The sequence below is a fragment of the Triticum aestivum genome, chromosome 3B (genome assembly GCF_018294505.1).
Source record: "Triticum aestivum cultivar Chinese Spring chromosome 3B, IWGSC CS RefSeq v2.1, whole genome shotgun sequence".
NCBI lineage: Eukaryota > Viridiplantae > Streptophyta > Magnoliopsida > Poales > Poaceae > Triticum > Triticum aestivum.
The window spans coordinates 400,988,511-401,002,582 of NC_057801.1; the positions used below are offsets into that span (position 1 = coordinate 400,988,511).

A 14,072-nucleotide genomic window follows, 5' to 3' on the forward strand; every position below is an offset into this window, starting at 1 on the left:
TGAAAACATGTCAATTATCCTTGGTAGACCCTTCTTGCATACCGCAGGGGCTGTTATTGATTGCAATAAAAGCAAGGTCACTTTTCATATCAATGGTAATTAGCATATGGTGCACTTTGCGAAGAAACAATTCCAAGTGAATGGTATTAATGTTATTGAAAAATCTCCGGCAATCACTATTGGAAGTTTTCAACTACCTCTACCTACTGTCAAAAAGAAATATGAAATGCTTATTGTTGGGGACATTCATATCCCCATTGAGGTAATTTAGTGATTTACGAAAGTTCTTCGGTTTCATGCTAATCGAAAGTGGTTGTTAATAAGACTTGATCAACCTTATTAATGGATCATTTTTGAGAGGTATGAAGTTGATGAATTTAGTAAGCACTACCTTCTGTCCCTACCTTTTGTTTTTCTGTTTTTAATTATCAAATAAAATAAAATGCCATGCTTTTTCTATTTTCAGCTTTTTCTGTGCAATAAAAAATGATCCAAAAATAAAAGTTCTCAGAATGCTCTGAAAACCTAACACGATTTTTTTCTGAATATTTATGAATTTCTGGTGGAAATAATACCTGAGGGAGGTGCACCAGGTGGCACTACAAAAAAAAGACACATCCATGACATTTTGGGCCGAACGAAATTTTTCTGTCATACTTATGACACTTCTATGATGATAATTGTGACAAAACCCGATATCATCATAGATGTGGTGGGCTCCTACTTCTATGAAAAAAAATTATGACAGAAAATTGACTATTCGTCTTGGGCGGGTTGGAGACGCAGCTGCATGACATTCTTTGGGACATCCATGACGGAAAAAACCGTGGTAGAAGCGAGGGCGAGGAAAATTTCAGGGAGTTCCTGGTTACGATGGGTGGTCGGGGGCCGAGCGATGCATGTTTCTCTTGTACATGTATGCGCGTGTGTGCGAGGCGTTGGGCTCTAACTGAACCCGAGCGAGGCGTTTGGCTCTAACTGAACCCGGGCGATTGCACTGGCTACGTTACTGAACCCGAGTGATTCTTTCGCTACTGCTACTAACTGAAGCCGATCGAACGTCCTGCCGCCTCCTTCCCTTGATGAACAGTGAGCAATGTTGGGGGGTTTGGATGAACAGTTCCTGGTGGGGGTGGATGAACAGGACCCCATGGTGTTGCCTCTGGTGAACAGGACCCCGATCGAGCTGGTTAGGGGTGGATGAACAGGACCCCATGGAGGGAAGATGAACAAGACGATCCCGTGGAGGGCTGGTTGAACAGTAGCCGGTGGAGGGCTGGATGAACAGTAGCCCGTGGAGGGGTGGTTGAATAGTAGCCCGTGGGAAGGGCTGGTTGAACAGTAGCCGGTGGAGTAGTGCGCGCTGGAGGCTGGATGGACAGGAGCCTGTGGATGAACAGTCGCAGATGGAGGCTAGAGGAGGTCGACGGTGGATGAACGGTAGCCAGTGGAGGCTGGAGGAGATCGACGGTGGAGATGAATAGTGATAACCCACAAGTGTAGGGGATCTATCATAGTCATTTCGACAAGTAAGAGTGTCGAACCCAACGAGGAGCAGAAGCAAATGACAAGCGGTTTTCAGTAAGGTATTCTCTGCAAGCACTGAAATTATGGGTAACAGATAGTTTTGTGATAAGGTAATTCTTAACGGGTAACAAGTAACAAAAGTAAATAAGGTGCAGCAAGGTGGCCCAATCCTTTTTGCGGACAAACTCTTATATAGAGAAAAGCGCTCCCGGGGACACATGGGAATTATCGTCAAGCTAGTTTTCATCACGCTCATCTGATTCATATTCGTTACTTTGATAATTTGGTATGTGGGTGGACCGATGCTTGGGTACTGCCCTTTCTTGGACAAGCATCCCACTTATGATTAACTACTCTCACAAGCATCCACAACTACGAAAGAAGAATTAAGGTAAACCTAACCATAGCATGAAACATATGCATCCAAATCTGCCCCTTACGAAGCAACGCATAAACTAGGGTTTAAGCTTCTGTCACTCTAGCAACCAATCATCTAGTTATTACTTCCCAATGCCTTCTCTAGGCCCAAACAATGGTGAAGTGTCATGTAGTCGATGTTCACATAACACCACTACAGGAGAGACAACATACATCTCATAAAAATATCGAACGAATACCAAAGTCACATGACTACTTATAGCAAGGTTTCTCCCATGTCTTGAGGAACAAACATAACTACTCACAAATCATATTCATGTTCGTAATCAGAGGGGTATTAATATGCATATAGGATCTGAACATATGATGTTCCACCGAATAAACCAACTAGCATCAACTAGAAGGAGTAATCAACACTACTAGCAACCCACAGGTATCAATCTGAGGTTTTGGGACAAAGATTGGATACAAGAGATGAACTAGGGTTTTAGGGGAGATGCTGCTGGTGAAGATGTTGATGGAGATTGACCCCCTCCCGATGAGAGGATCGATAGTGATGACGATGGTGATGATTTCCCCTTCCCGGACGGATGTTTGCCCGGCAGAACAGCTCCGCCGGAGCCCTAGATTGGTTCCGCCTCGTGGAGGCGGTGTTTCATCCCGAAAGCTTGCTTATGATTTTTTCCAGGGTAAAAGACTTCATATAGCAGAAGATGGGCACCGGAGGCCTGCCAGGGGGCCCACGAGGCAGGGGGCGCGCCCAGGGGGTAGGGCGCGCCCCCACCCTCGTGGCCGGAGGATGGCCCCCTCTGGTATTTTCTTCGCTCAGTACTTTTTATTAATTCAAAAAATAACTTCCGTGGAGTTTCAGGACTTTCGGAGTTGTGCAGAATAGGTCTCTAATATTTGCTCCTTTTCCAGCCCAGAATTCCAGCTGCCGTCATTCTCCCTCTTCATGTAACCCTTGTAAAATAAGAGAGAATTGGCATAAGTATCGTGACATAACGTGTAATAACATCCCATAATGCAATAAATATTGATATAAAAGAATGATGCAAAATGGACGTATCAACTCCCCCAAGCTTAGACCTCGCTTGTCCTCAAGCGGCAGCCGATAACGAAAAATATGTCCACATGTTTAGAGATAAAGGTGTCGATAAAATAAAATACGGACATGAGGGCATCATGATCATTCTTCTAACAGCAACACACACACACACACACACACACACACACACACACACACACACACCACATGCTTATAGTGTTGCCCCCCAACGTTTTACCTCAAGGGTAATGTCAACAATAATAATATGACTCCTTTTCTGTACTCCTGGGAGTATGTACTCCCATCCTCAATATACATCATATACGTATTAATTATACCTCTTTATCATTCTCAATATACTTCATTAAATATTTTAAGATACCTCAGTATGAGTTTTGTTGAAAAAATATCATCTGGGACGTACTTTTTGTCATATACCTTTTTCACGTACAAACACATCAGTATATACGTAAACATTTAGAAATATGTAGACTCACATGAATTTTTCCATGAAACTCATTTTGGGGTATCTAATAATTACTAATGAAGTATATTAAAAATAATAAAGAGGTATAGAAAACTCATTTATGTGGTATATGAGGAGCGGGAGTACGTACTCCCAGGAGTACACAACCATTTCCTATATATATATATATATATATATATATATATATATATATATATACACACACACAGACGGTCTATTTTGCTAATATTAGCAGAATAACTATTCTGCACACCACTTCGGCACTGCACGCTCAACAGAAGCGCACTGCATCATTTTGACGACGAGCACTGCAATAGAGACTAGTGAACTTCTTGTCGGAAAAAACTGCACGCGTTATTTTTTCGGTACTGTTTTCGCTCTAATTTTTTAACCGTTTATCGGAATGAGGCGTGTAATAAACCATTGAAAATCTATGGATTCGGCGCAACTTCGACATGTTGAACACTTTTCGAGATTCCACACGGTTTAAGAGCAGTTTTGAAAATAGTGAGGCGGATGACGAGTGGCAGCGAGCGTTTTTTCGCGTTTTTTTCTAAACCGCTTGTCGGAATGAAGCAAATGATACGCCGTTGGATAGATATCGTCGAGGTGCATCTTTTTCATATATAAATATTTCTCTAATTCATTATGGTTTAAGAGCAGTTTCAAATTTACTAAATCGCGGAACTCTGTTTTTCAAATTTTTTGAAATTTTCGGTAGTGTTTTTGCTTCAGTTTTCTAGCCGTTTGTCGAAACGAGACATATGATACGTCGTTGGAAAGCTACGGACAAGGCGCAACTTTCATATGTTGAAATGGTTTTGAGATTCCTTACGATTTTTAGTTAATTTTGAAAATCGTGTGGCTGACTTTGAGAGGTAGCGGCCGTTTTTCGTGAAATTTTTACAAACTGCTTGTCAAAATGATTCAAATGATATGCCATTGGAAAGATATCGACAAGACGGAACTTTTTCATGTAGAACACACTCTCTAATTGTTTACTGTTTAAGAGCAGTTTTAAAATTAGTGAAAAGCGGACACTCTGTTTTTTCGCGACACCAAAATCGTTGTGGGACAGAAGAACGCACTGCTTCAAACTGAAAACCGCACTGCAACAGACAGTGAAGTGCACTGCATCATTTCTTTTTGTCAAACGTAAACTTTCTTGCACAAGTTTTTGTTGTCTTTTTTTCAACTTTTTTATGAACGAGAGTGGACCGCAACACTCCCAAAAATGAACCGCAACACTATCAAAAATGAACCTCATGAGTTTTTGTTGTATTTTTTTTCATACTTCTTAATTTTTACGCGCGTTGACCAAGCGAGTGGACCTTTCATCGGACAGAAGAACGCACCGCTTCAATCGGAAAACCGCACTGCAGCAGGCAGTCAAGTGAATTTCATGATTTCTTTTTGTCGGACATAAACTTCCTCGCAAAAGTTTTTGTTGTGTTTTTTCCAACTTTTTTTTATGAACGAGGGTGGACCGCAAAGATGAGGCAAGTGAACCGTGACATATATCAAAGTGAACCACAATTCTATCTTGTTGTTTCGCTAAAATTTTCACACTTCTCATGTTGGGCGCAAGTGAACGACATCACTCTCAAAAGTGAACGACATTCGAAAACCAAAGGCACTGCAAGTGTTAACGTAGTCGACTGAATTCTGAAACACACGAAAACATTTTTCGACACTCAAATCGACGAGTGAGCTTCATGCAACATAAAATCACACTACTTCAAACGAAAAACCGCACTGCATACAAGGGTTAAGCGAGCTGTGTGGATTCTTTTATCTTTTCTATAAAAAAATTATGAACGAGTGGACCGCATAGAGGACGGGAAGTGAACCCCAACACTCTTGAGGGTGAACCTCATTACTTTCTTTTACTAGTTTAAATGTCTTCCAACAAACACAACATAAATTTTTTAAATACATTTTTCCAAGTGAAGTCTACTTCAAAGTCGTTCGGAGTGGACTTCTTTTAAGACCGGAGTGCACTGTAGTTTCCTCTTTATTTTTTCTCTAGAGTTTAGTTTCCCCCTAGTGCACTGCATACATTTGTTTGGTTAATGAAATATGCACTACGGGGACGACGCGAGTGGACTACATTTTTTTGTTTGCACGCTACACATTACACACAAGCATTCATCCACACCCATTTTTTACTCTCATTTCCTCTCTGCATTTTCTCAATTACAAAGTATAAAACATGAGCCCTCAAGATAACTTCTCAATTACAAAGTATAAAACATGAGCCCTGGCCATGGCATGCAGTTTGGAAACTCTCTCCTTCCACCTTATGCAACTAAACAAGATAACTTGTGGTCTCAGATAATGAGCATTGCAATCTACTAGTTTCGTAGGTTTTTGTAAACGCCCATTTCTGCCTTGAAAAAATAACCTATATCTGACTGAAAGCAAGTTCCCAGACATTCTTTGCTAATGATTCTAGTACTATAATAAACTTGTGTTTCACAACAACAAAAAAGGCATGGTTTCAGCACAAAGAGTACTATGTTGATGTCGTACCAAAGAAGGCTGGGCCTTCAGCCTATCTTGCACAAGGGATCATCAGAGCAATCACTAGAAAAACATGACAAAGATGCAAGAACTGATGGATAGGATCTTCCATTTTCTGCAGGGATTCGCCGGCCTCATCTACTCATAGGTTTTCAGTGGGTTTGCTGCTCAGCTATATTTTCTTCCTTGTGCGCACAAACCCATTGAAGCTACAACACCAAGATTCGATTGGAAAATCAGAGGAGAAAAAAAGCTCAATAATAGATGCCTTCATGCGACAGCAGTAGTTGGCTCAGAGGAGGAAATATGCAGCAGAGAGGAATCAGTTCAGAAGGAAGGAACCAGCTTGCTAGCGGCTGGACAGAGGCAACCTGCAGTCAATGAGCAGAAGAAATGAGAGAAGAGTAGCGGCGGAGCCAGCAGAGGCCATGAGCAATGGATCAAACAACCTCCATGCCAGACTGCCACCCACTACTCTGCTCTAGTAGCTACTACTGCCACTGCTCCTCGCTGGAAAAGGCACCGAACGGCAACTCGCGTGATGCCTGAACCGCAAGCCGTGCGGTCGATGCACTACACCTAGAGTACTGCATGCACAGTTTGGATTGCACGGCCACGACGCCGGTGGGGCGTGCTGCGTGCACCCACGTACTGGACTGCATGGCGCGGGGGAAGGGCGGTGCAGTTGATCTTGGAAGGGCGAATAGCACTGCACTGCACTATACATCCGACCACGAGCCTCGTGCCACCGGACTGCAAGCAAGCACGATCGTCGGTGGACTGGACATCCAGCCGCACCGCACTGACTCCCCAACAGAAATTGCAGTGATGTGCGCAAGTAAAACAGCTGCACCGCCATGGCCGTACTGCTCCATCGGCAGAGGAGGGGAGTTGGAACAGAGGACAGGGACGCCCATGGATCAGAATCCCTCCTTCATCAGCCCACCAACGTGGTGCACTGCATTCACACACATGACCGTAAGACACGCGTGTGCTGCCGAGCTGCATGGTGTACCTGATGAACTGAATGCTGGCAGCGCCTCCAACGACCCCCCCACACCTCTTCCTGTGCTGCGGGCACCTCCTCTGCCTACCTTGTGGTCGTGCCCCGACGCACCAAAGTGCACAGGGTCAGGGGGAGCTAGCCTGCGGCTTGCTGGATCTCGGCGGGGAGGAGGCAGCTCGCCGGTCGGCTTTGCTGCAGTACACATGAGGGAACGGGGGTGGTTGCGGTGTGGATGGGGGCGCGTCCCAGCGATTTGGATGAGCAGTTGCCCATCGGAGCTCAGATCTGGCCACCTCCCGACGGATACACCATAGGAGTTGGTCGAGGCTGGCGGGGAGGTCGGGGCGGGGCGACGAGGGAGGTGGGGATGGGAGGGAGTGGACTTGTCGAGGGAGGGGCGCACCAGCGAAGGTGGGGCGGTTGGGCGGAGCACCGGCGGTGGTAGTTTGCCGGCCTGGGGGGCGCGGCGGTGGGTTGGTGGATCGAGGGCTGGTACATGGGAGGAAGAAGGTGGATCGGGGGCTGGGCATGGGAGGAAGAAGGTGGAGGGGATCGGCGGAGGAGTGGGGGGAGGTGGGGTGAGTTTCTTTTTTTTGCGTGTGGTTCGGTTCGCGTGGGCTAGTTAGGGTGTTATCAGAATAAGCCCCGGGTGTGTAGAATAAGGTCTTAAGGGGGTGTTATCATAATAGACCCACCCTATATATATATGTATATATATATACACTAGTCGATGGCACGTGCCATGCACGTGTGGATTTAGGGATTATTGATGGAGACAATGAAAAAACCTGGATCATATTTATAAAATGAATTTATAAGACAAGGTAATAAGCTATTTAATTACAACACATATTAAGCTTTCACTTTATTTGCGTTTGTAATCTGATAACCAGGCAGACCAATCAATTGAAAAAAGAAGCTAGTGAATAGTAGTATTAAGCTTCTGATTATTTGTACTAAATAAAATCCCTCCAGTTAACATTTTGGCCTTGCCATGCATGCACTGCTGCATGCACTTCTCCCTCTCTCTCTCTCATCACGTGTAGCAGTACTTCTTTTGCATGGTGGAATGGCTTGCTAGTAGTAGTACTGTAGGGTAGCACTCCATGGGAGCCTCCCAGAGATTTCTTGGATGCTGTGTCCGGCGGAAGAATCATGAACCTGCACGTACTCTCTATTGCATTGGCAGTCTGCCAGCGAAGATGTGCACGCGAATCCCTCCACCATGGGGCGTCCGATCACTCCATCTAACGGTCTATATGTGGCCACACAGTCCTCTATCTGAACTAGTTGAGTGTGAGCCGTCGGATTACAAAGATCCAACGGTCTATATCCTTTCATATTGATACACTATATAGGAGTATAGATATATATATATATATATATATATATATATATATATATATATATATATATATATATATATATATATATATCAGGATCTTTCCAACACAATGTGCTTGCCAAAGGATAAGATGTAAAAAGGAAAGGTGAAGATCACCATGACTCTTGTAAAAGGTATAAGACAAAAGTAAAAGATATGCCCTTCGCAGAGGGAAGCAGAGGTTGTCATGTGCTTTTATGGTTGGATGCACGAAATCTTAATGCAAAAGAACATCACTTTATATTGCCACTTGTGATATGGACCTTTATTATGCAGTGCATCGCTTTTATTGCTTCCACATCACAAGATCGTATAAAGCTTATTTTCTCCTCACTAATAAATCATACATATTCAGAGAGCAATTTTTATTGCGTGCAACATGACAACTTACTTGAAGGATCTTACTCAATCCATAGGTAGATATGGTGGATTCTCATGGCAAAACCAGGTTTAAGGATATTTTGGAAGCACAGGTAGTGTCTCTACTTGGTGCAAAGAATTTGGCTAGCATGAGAGGGAAAGGGAAGCTCAACATGTTGGATGATCCATGACAATATACTTTATTTAGGATATAAGAAAACATAACCCATTACGTTGTCTTCCTTGTCCAACATCAACTCTTTAGCATGTCATATTTTAATGAGTGCTCACAATCATAAAAGATGTCTATATTTATATGTGAAAACCTCTCTTTCTTTATTACTTCCTATTAATTGCAACGATGACCAAAACTATGTTTGTCAACTCTCAACAACTTTTATTCATCATACTCTCAATATGTGAAGTCATTACTCTCCATAAGATACATATGATCTCTTTATTTCTTCTTATTCTTTCTTTTTCTTTTATTCCCTCAAGATCATAGCAAGATAGCAAAGCCCTCGACTCAAGACTAATCTTTATTATATATAGCTCATGGACTCAATTACATAGAGGAATCATAAAGCAAAACTCAAAACTAGATCATTCTAAAACTTTATTCTACTAGATCAAGATATTACCAAAAGGATCAAACTAAGAAAAAACGGTAAAGATAGGAGTGTGATGGTGATACGATACCGGGGCACCTCCCCCAAGCTTGTCAGTTGCCAAGGGGAGTGCCCATATCCATGTGATTATGTCTCCTTCTTTGGAGGTGATGATGATGGAGTTGTTGATGATGTAGGCTTCTTCCTTAATTTGCGCTTGAGGATGGAATTTTGCTCCCTTAGATCATCGATCTTTTGCTCAAGGCTTAATATCCTTTTGCATAGTTCCGTTTGTTCTCGTGAAAGAGACGAAAAGGGATAAACTCGATCTTAGGTTTCTTTGCTCTGTCAGGGAGGCTTGACTTTTTAAACTCCACATGCATGTCCCCAGGTTGAGGTAATGGGACTTCATCTTCATCTGAGCTCGTCTCCTCCTTTCCCTTAGGCTCATACTCTTCTTCTTCCTCAGTGGTCCAACCATAATGCTCCAAGTCCCCGTAGACCTTAGGGTCTGCAAGGTAATCAACCACATAGCTTTCTCCCTCCGAATCCTGGGACGACATATTGCTCTAATCTGTGGCAGAAACAACTCAAAAAAAACACAGAGGATTTCGTCGTGGTACGGTGGTCAAAACCTTCGGGAGATTATATAATGAATTTTTACAGACGACAAGAAGTATCGTGCAAGAAAACGGAGTCCGGAGAGCAAACAAGGTGCCCACGAGGCAGGGGGTGGGGCGCGCCCTCCACCCTCGTGGACGCCTCATTTCCTTCCTGGACTACTTCTTATTTTCCTATTTTCTTAAATATTCCAAAGCGGAGAGAAAGTGCCATTAGAACTATTTTGGAGTCGGTTTACTTACCGTACCACATACCTATTCCTTTTCGGATTCTGAAACGTTCTAGAAAGTGTCCCTTATGTATTCCTCCGGGGTTATGGTTTCAATTACATTGGTTTCAACATTTATGTAATTACTTGAGATATAATGTTTGATCCTTTGACCGTTCACCACCTACGGATTTGTGCCTTCGAAATTGTTGATTTTTATGGCACCGGAACGATAGACCTCCTTGATAACGTAAGGACCTTCCCATTTAGAGAGGAGTTTTCCTGCAAAAAATCGTAAACGAGAGTTGAAAAGCAACACATAATCACCTACTTTAAACTCACACTTTTGTATCCTTTTGTCATGCCATCTTTTAACTTTTTCTTTAAACAGTTTGGCATTCTCATATGCTTGAGTTCTCCATTCATCAAGTGAGCTAATGTCAAATAACCTCTTCTCACCGGCAAGTTTGAAATCATAATTGAGCTCTTTAATGGCCCAATATGCCTTATGTTCTAGTTCGAGAGGTAAGTGACATGCTTTTCCATAAACCATTTTATATGGAGACATACCCATAGGATTTTTATATGTAGTTCTATAAGCCCATAATGCATCATCAAGTTTCTTGGACCAATTCTGTCTAGATCTATTAACAGTCTTTTGCAAAATCAATTTAAGCTCTCTGTTACTCAGTTCTACTTGGCCACTAGACTGTGGGTGGTATGGAGATGCAATTCTGTGATTAACATCATACTTAGCAAGCATTTTACGAAAAGCACCATGAATAAAATGTGAACCACCATCAGTCATTAGGTATCTAGGGACTCCAAACCTCGGAAAGATAACTTCTTTAAGCATCTTAATAGAGGTGTTATGATCAGCACTACTAGTTGGAATAGCTTCTACCCCACTGAGTAACGTAATCAACAGCAACTAAAATATGTGTATACCCATTAGAGGAAGGAAATGGTCCCATATAATCAAAGCCCCAAACATCAAACGGTTCAATGACAAGTGAATAATTCATAGGCATTTCTTGACGTCTACTAATGTTACCAATTCTTTGACATTCATCGCAAGACAAGACAAACTTACGGGCATCCTTGAAGAGAGTAGGCCAATAAAAACTGGATTGCAATACCTTATGCGCAGTTCTATCTCCAGCGTGGTGTTCTCCATAAGCCTCGGAGTGACACTTGCGTAGGATCTGTTCCTGTTCATGCTCAGGTACACAATGTCTAATAACACCATCTACTGCTTATTTATGAAGGTGTGGGTCATCCTAGAAGTAATGTCTTAAATCATAGAAAAACTTTTTCTTTTGCTGGTATGTGAAACTAGGTGGTATAAATTTAGCAACAATGTAATTAGCATAATCAGCATACCATGGAGCAGTATGAGAAGCATTTATGATAGCTAATTGTTCATCAGGGAAGCTGTCATCAATAGGTAGTGGGTCATCAAGAACATTCTCTAACCTAGACAAGTTGTCTGCAATGGGGTTCTCAGCTCCCTTTCTATCAATAATATGCAAATCAAATTCTTGTAGTAGGAGAACCCATCTAATAAGTCTAGGTTTAGCATCTTTATTTTCCATAAGATATTTAATAGCAGCATGATCAGTGTGAACAGTTACTTTAGAGTCAACGATATAAGGTCTAAACTTATCACAAGAAAATACAACTGCTAATTTTTTTTCCAGTAGTAGCCTAATTTTTCTGGGCACTGTCTAGATTTTTACTAGCATATTGAATAACATTTAGTTTCTTATCAACTCTTTGTCCTAGACCAGCACCTATGGCATAATCACTAGCATCACACATAATTTCAAAGGGTAAATTCCAATCAGGTGGCTGAACAATAGGTGCAGAAATCAAAGCTTTCTTAAGTATTTCAAATGCTTCTACACAATTATCATCGAAGACAAAAGGAATATCTTTTTGTAAGAGATTAGTCAGAGGCCTGGAGATTTTAGAGAAGTCCTTAATGAACCTCATATAAAAACCGACATGACCAAGGAAACTTCTTATACCTTTAATGTCTTTAGGACACGACATCTTTTCAATAGCATCAACTTTAGCTTTATCAACTTCAATACCTCTTTCAGAAATTTTATGCCCCAAGACAATACCTTCATTAACCATAAAGTGGCACTTTTCCCAATTCAAGACAAAATTAGTTTCTTCACATCTCTGCAAAACTCGATCAAGGTTGCTCAAGCAATCATCAAAAGAAGATCCATAAATGGAGAAATCATCCATGAAAACCTCAACAATCTTTTCACAGAAGTCAGAGTATACAACCATCATGCATCTTTGAAAGGTAGCAGGTGCATTACATAAACCAAAAGGCATACATCTATAAGCAAAAGTACCAAAAGGACAACTGAAAGTGGTCTTTTCTTGATCCTCTTTTGACACAGGTATTTGAGAGAAACCAGAGTAACCATCTAGAAAGCCAAAATGTGTATGTTTGGATAATCTTTCTAGCAATTGATCAATAAAAGGTAAAGGGTAATGATCTTTTCTAGTAGCTTTATTTAATTTGCGGAAATCAATTGCCATCCTATAACCTGTAATAATTCTTTGTGGGATCAATTCATCTTTATCATTAGGAACAACAGTAATACCTCCCTTCTTAGGGACACAATGGACATGACTTACCCACTGACTACCAGCAACGGGATAAATTATACCTGCCTCCAAAAGCTTTAGTATTTGTTTTCTTACCACTTCTTTCATCTTAGGATTTAACCGTGGTTGGTGATCAACAACTGGTTTGGCATCTTTCTCCAACTTTATTTTGTGTTGGCATAGAGTGGGACTAATGCCCTTAAGATCATCAAGAGTATATCCAATAGCAGCATGGTGCTTCTTCAGTGTTTTCAATAATTTCTCCTCTTCCTACTCAGAAAGGTTAGCACTAATAATAACATGATATATCTTATTTTCATCAAGATAAGCATATTTAAGAGTATCAATTAGTGGTTTAAGCTCAAACACGGGATCACCCTTGGGTGGTGGAGGATCCCCTAGAATTTCAACAGGCAAGTTGTGTTTCAAAATAGGTCCCTGTTTAAAGAATACTTCATCTATCTCCCTTCTTTCCTTCATAAACATATCATTTTCATGGTCTAGCAAATATTGTTCTAAAGGATCATTAGGAGGCATGGCAATAGAAGCAAGACCAATAATTTCATCTTTACTAGGCAATTCTTTATTATGGGGTTGTCTACGAAATTTAGCAAAATTAAACTCATGAGACATATCCCCCAAACCAATAGTAACAACATACTTTTTGCAGTCTATCCTAGCATTAACAGTATTCAAGAAGGGTCTACCAAATATGATGGGACAAAAGCTATCTTGGGGGGAACCAAGAACAAGAAAATCAACAGGACATTTAACTTTCCCACACAAGATTTCAACATCTCTAACAATCCCAACTGGTGAAATAGTATCTCTATTGGAATGCTTAATTGTAACATCAATTCCTTCTATCTTAGCAGGTGCAATATCATGCATAATCTCTTTGCATAAGGAATGAGGTATTGCACTTGCACTAGCACCCATATCACATAAGCCATGATAACAATGATCTCCTATTTTAACAGAAAAACAGGCATGCCTACAACAGGTCTATGTTTATTTTTAGTATCAGGTCTAGCAATTCTAGCAGCTTCATCACATAAGTAAATACCATGCCCATCAATATTATCAGCCAAGAGATCTTTAACCATAGCAATACTAGGTTCAAATTTAATTTGCTCAGGTGCTGTAGGTGCTCTAGTATTACTCTTACGAACCACAGTTGAAGCTTTAGCCTGATCCTTTATTCTAGCAACGAAAGGTGGTTTCTCAATATAGATAGTAGGAACAATAGGATCATTATAAGTGATAGTCTTTTCTTCAACTTTAATAGGTG

At 41.4% G+C, this 14,072-nt stretch overlaps 1 long non-coding RNA gene across 1 annotated transcript; it reads right to left on the reverse strand.

Moving 5' to 3' along the window:
- Positions 1-5,660: 5,660 nt before the first annotated feature.
- Positions 5,661-7,548, reverse strand: LOC123070064 (uncharacterized). The gene is made up of 2 exons (XR_006433339.1): positions 7,058-7,548; positions 5,661-6,921 (listed from the first exon to the last, which is right to left on the reverse strand). It is a non-coding gene; the product is annotated as an uncharacterized lncRNA (long non-coding RNA).
- Between the last annotated feature and the right edge of the window lie 6,524 nt (positions 7,549-14,072).